Raw genomic sequence first — 6,000 nt, 5'->3', positions numbered from 1 at the left:
AATAAATGATCATTTTCTAGCTTCGTGTTAAACCCGTATATTTAGTTACAATTAAGACTAAATCATTACATTTTATGACTTGACATATGTAATGACCTGCAGAATCACATTCTGTATGTAAAACATCCCCATTATATCTGTTTTTTAGGATTGATACCCCTGCTGATCGTTCAGTTCCATGAGATAACCATATAGAATTTCCCCATTGAGATCGCCAAAAATTAACATCGTTGATAGTAGAGTGAGATTCTTGTAAAAACACAAAGTCAGATTTAAGTTGCTTTGCATAAAGAAAAGTGGCTTTACGTTTTAAGTTGTTACGAAGACCCCTAGCATTAATAGAAACAAAAAACAAAGAACACAAATTGACAAAGAAAAGATATGTATTGAAATGTAAATCGAAGGTCTACACCGCCTGTCGCTACCCGATCCGTACCGGAAACCCGATCGGTAACCCACATGCGCAAAAGGTGTCTACTTCCGGTCGTAGCGTTTTTACGATAGTTATAGGTCAGAGTATCTGTTAAGATGTTAAGAATAATAAGTATATCTTAAAATGTTTGCAATAATGAAGCATTTCAGTACAATGTAGACAAAAACAAAAAATAAAAAGATAGTTATGGATCGGGACTCCCCGATCCTTACTGCGCATGTGCAAAGTCAGAGCGTACAAATCGGGTCTACCTGTCACTACCCGATCCGTACCGGAAACCCGATCGGTACCCCGCATGCGCAAATCTTACGTCACTTCCTCTCTTTGCCAACATTACGACATTCAATATATTTGAATGATACGGTTAGCGCCCAGTTAGCTCCTAGCATTTCTCAACAGCTCTGCCTCCTTTTCGACTGCCCGGGACATTTAAACAATGGATAATCCGTATACAAACAAATTCATGCTTTTCTCCTCAACAGAGTGTTCCCCGATTGAACAACAGCGCCGTAAAATAAGAAGAATGGCGCCTTATTACAGACTTAATAATATTGATTTAGCAATGTGTCACGTGAAGATTCATCAGCCAGATTAAGTGTTTACTGACAATTGACAGTGATAGCCGACATCATCAACACTATTCCAGTCAATCCTCTCAACACAGACAAGCATAAACACACTCGACTATCACTAAATCAAATTTAACACGCGTTTGTAATGACGCCAATTCAGTTTACAATAGGGTTCATTCGCTCGGTCAGCAGGTGGCAGTATCCTCATACACTGGGGAGTAAACTGCCATTAAACCAACAGAAGAAGAAGAAAACATCTGCACATGCGCGGTACGGATCGGGTAGACCCGATTTGTACGGTCCGACTTTGCACATGCGCAGTAAGGATCGGGGAGTCCCGATCCGTAACTATCTTTTTATTTTTCGTTTTTGTCTACATTGTACTGAAATGCTTCATTATTGCAAACATTTTAAGATATACTTATTATTCTTAACATCTTAACTGATACGCTGACCCATAACTATCGTAAAACGCTACGACCGGAAGTAGACACCTTTCGCGCATGCGGGGTACCGATCGGGTTTCCGGTACGGATCGGGTAGTGACACTACCCAATCCGTACCGCGCATGTGCAGATGTTTTCTTCTTCTCCTGTTCGTTTAATGGCAGTTTACTCCCCAGTGTACGAGGATACTGCCACCTGCTGACCGAGCGAATGAACCCTATTGTAAACTGAATTGGCGTCATTACAAACGTGTGTTAAATTTGATTTAGTGATAGTCGAGTGTGTTTATGCTTGTCTTTGTGGAGAGGATTGACTGGAATAGTGATGATGATGTCCGCTATCACTGTCAATTGTCAGTAAACACTTAATCTGGCAGCTGAATCTTCACGTGACACATTGCTAAGTCAGTATTATTAAGTCTGTAATTAGGCGCCATTCTTCTTATTTTACGGCGCTGTTGTTCAATCGGGGAACGCTCTCTGTTGAGGAGAAAAGCATGAATTTGTTTGTATACGGATTATCCATAGTTTAAATGTCCCGGTAGTCGAAAAGGAGGCAGAGCTGTTGAGAAATGCTAAGAGCTAACTGGGCGCTAACCGTGTCATTCAAATATATTGAATGTCGCAATGTTGGCAAAGAGAGGAAGTGACGTAAGATTTGCGCATGCGGGGTACCGATCGGGTTTCCGGTACGGATCGGGCAGCGACAAGGACCACAGTCTTCAGCTGTGTCCCATTTCAGGGTCTGCACGCTTGAAGTACGCGCACTACGCGTACTACGTACGGTGCGTACTATAGCTGTGTCCCATTTCAGGGTCTGCACGCTTGAAGTACGCGCACTAGGCGTACTACGTACGGTGCGTACTATAAGTACGAGAAGTGCGGAAGTGAGAGGCTTGTGAAATGGGACGGTATATGCTTCGTCGCGCTGTTCAGGTTGCCTAGCAACCATGATACTAACCACGAGACACGTTACATACAGCTTTGTTTGACATAAATGAAGGAGAAAAATGTTTTGTTGGTCATTCAGTTTTTGTCATGACATCACTTTGATTAGTTGAGTATCTGAGGCTGAGACCACAGGACTGTAAAACATGATTCAAGGGCTTCATTTCTGTACTGAACAGTCATTTAAGACTAGCTAGTAAATAATAATTAGTTAATGTTGTTCATGAGACTAAAGTCATCTCACTATGGTAATGTAAATATCATATGGCCAATATTATAGTATTGTCAGATTATTATCTATCTATCTATCTATCTATGACTGACTTTAATTATCCATAAAATCATCAGATTCTCTGTAAGATTAAGTTCGACTATATATATATATTTAGAAGTAGAGGCTTTAAAACCAAGTTAACGCTGAAAGTACAAACATCACTAATGTCACACAACTTTGCCGGCATGTGGCCAACAGCAATGTTTTAATGTTCTTCGTTATTAAACATTCGCACATGAATAAGTGACGTCATATTCAGTACTTACTTTTGACAGTTCACTCTTCGGCCGCTCCCTTCTTGCAGCAAAATTATCCACACCCACCGCCGCGCTATGAATTGTGGGATATATGGGACCACGAAGCGTGCACCGGACCACGCTTGATATTTGGGGAAATCGACGGCGCATTTGGAGTGTGCATTTGAAGTACACTTCGAATTGGGACAGCCGTCGTCGCGTGGCGGTGACGTAACCGCACTTAAAATGCGTACTTCAAGTGTGCAGACCCTGAAATGGGACACAGCCTATAAGTACGAGAAGTGCGGAAGTGAGAGGCTTGTGAAATGGGACGGTATATGCTTCGTCGCGCTGTTCAGGTTGCCTAGCAACCATGATACTAACCGCGAGACACGTTACATACAGCTTTGTGTGACATAAATGAAGGAGAAATTTGTTTTGTTGGTCAATCATTTTTGTCATGACATCACTTTGATTAGTTGAGTATCTGAGGCTGAGACCACAGGACTGTAAAACATGATTGTTGGGCTTCATTTCTGTTCTGAACAGTCATTTAAGATTAGCTAGTAAATAATAATTAGTTAATGTTGTTCATGAGACTAAAGTCATCTCACTATGGTAATGTAAATATAATATGGCCAATATTATAGTATTGTCAGATTATTATGATTGATATATATATATATATATATATATATATATATATATATATAATCTATATCACTGACTTTCAGCTTGTTGTGTTTGTGGATATATGACTGACTTTAATTATCCATAAAATCATCAGATTCTCTGTAAGATTAAGGTCGACTATATGTATATTTAGAAGTAGAGGCTTTAAAACCAAGTTAACGCTGAAAGTACAAACATCACTAGTGTCACATAACTTTGCCGACATGTGGCCAACAGCAATGTTTTAATGTTCTTCATTATTAAACATTCGCACATAAATAAGTGACGTCATATTCAGTACTTACTTTTGACAGTTCACTTTTCGGCCGCTCCCTTCTGCCGTATTTTGCGGCAAAATTATCCACACCCACCGCTGCGCTATGAATTGTGGGATATATGGGACCACGAAGCGTGCACCGGACCACGCTTGATATTTGGGGAAATCGACGGCGCATTTGGAGTATGCATTTCAAGTACACTTCGAATTGGGACAGCCGTCGTCGCGTGGCGGTGACGTAACCGCACTTAAAATGCGTACTTCAAGCGTGCATACCCTGAAATGGGACACAGCATTCGAATTGGGACAGCCTTCGTCGCGTCGCTGTGACGTAATCGGCCATATACTACTTTTCTATAAAGCAAACAGCAACCAGGAAGTTGCAGAAGTCCCACAGGCAGAAAAGGTGAAAGAAAGTTTTGAAACCACCTTTTGTCTTGTAGCCTGAGTTGCCTTTGGATTTTAAAAACCCTGGTAAGCAGGAACAAGAAATTAAACCAGATGTCAACAGCAATGTGGGTTTCTTCCTGAAAGACAGCATTCTTTATCGCTGGCAGGTTTGCTAGAAGAGTCAGGGATGTGGTACTAAATCTGGGGCACTCTGTGCCATGGGCAGGTCATTTGGGGAAGCATAAAACCATTGCCCACACATTAGGATGCATTTGCACTTGCCAGGCCTGTGTGCAGATGTGGCCTAACATCAATAATCCCCTCCAGAGCCTTTACCAATTATTAGCACCCCATTTGAATGGTTGGGAACGGACATTGTCAGACCTGTTGAGAAAAGCAAATCAGGCAACCGTCATTTGCTGGTCATATAATGGTTGCCTGCTTTGCTTGCAGATTAAATTTCAAGTATCTTGAAGTCTTTCCTCTGAAGTGTATAAAAGTAAAATCTGAGGCTTTTTGTCCGGTGCAGTTTTTTTCAAGGTTGGGATTCCCTCATGAGATCCTGATAAACTGTGGAACTAATTTTATGCCAACTTTATTAGAGCAGGTCTATGGGTGGCTGTAGCTCAGGAGGTAGAGCAGGTCACCTACTGATCGGAAGGTTGGAGGTTCAATCCCAGGCTCCTCCAGTCTGCATGCCAAGTATCCTTGGGCAAGATACTAACCCCAAGTTGCTTTTTGATGCATCCATCGGAGTATGAGTGTAGTTAGAAAGCACTCAGTATAGAGGTAGTGCTTGTGAGAATGGGTGTGACTGGGTGAATGTGGCGTGTTGTATAGAGCGCTTTGAGTACTCCGGGAGAGTAGAAAAGCGCTATATAAGAATCAGTCCATTTACCAGCTTGTTGGTATCAAAAGCCTAAAAACCACTCCTTACCACCCTCAAACAGATTGCCTGACTAAGCCCTTCAAACAGACCCTGAAGCAAATGTTACGCAAATTGTTAAATGAAAACTGATATGTGGTCATGAATTAAGGGGCTCTCTCTCTTTACTAAAAGAGACACGGGAGGGTGACCAGAGAGCGGCAGGGGCTACTAATTTTATCTCTTGTGATGAAAGAGTGACTTGGAGAAGATGACTGAGCTAGCTCCAAGCTTGTATGGCAGATGCCCACCAACGTCAGAAAGTGTGATATGATTGGTCAGCCCGGGAGAGGTAATTTAATCTTGGACAAAAGGTACTTGTACTCCTTCCAAGTAACGATAGCAAACTGCTAGCTAAATGGCAAGGACCTTTTCAGATCCAGTAGAAACTTGGAGCTAGCAGGTATAAGATGGCAACATTCATACCCGACACCTAGAATTAATGATATGATTGAGCGCCTTGGAAAGCCTGATACCTCACAACTCTAGTTCTCTGCAAGGGCTATTGGCAGGTGATAATGTGTTCCTTTATCTACCTTGAGAAATCACCAGTACAACACTTCTTCCTTCAATTATTATTTAGTAAAGCATTAAATGATAAAAAAAAATTATCATGCACAGGGATCTCTTTTGTTCAATAACCACAGGCTGTAGAACAGTTTGCTGCGGTCCATCTTCCCAAAAGAGTACCTCAGCTTAACAGTATACAAAGTTTTATATGAGAATGTGCGTCTATCTGATTGGTTAAAACTGATGGGGAGAAATCATAATTTACACTTAATTCTTCCTTCGTTGGTGCCCCAAGCTGGTCCCAGCCTCTCAGCACTC

Source organism: Neolamprologus multifasciatus, chromosome 8 (genome assembly GCF_963576455.1).
Source record: "Neolamprologus multifasciatus chromosome 8, fNeoMul1.2, whole genome shotgun sequence".
Lineage (NCBI taxonomy): Eukaryota > Metazoa > Chordata > Actinopteri > Cichliformes > Cichlidae > Neolamprologus > Neolamprologus multifasciatus.
This window is presented reverse-complemented; position numbering follows the sequence as displayed.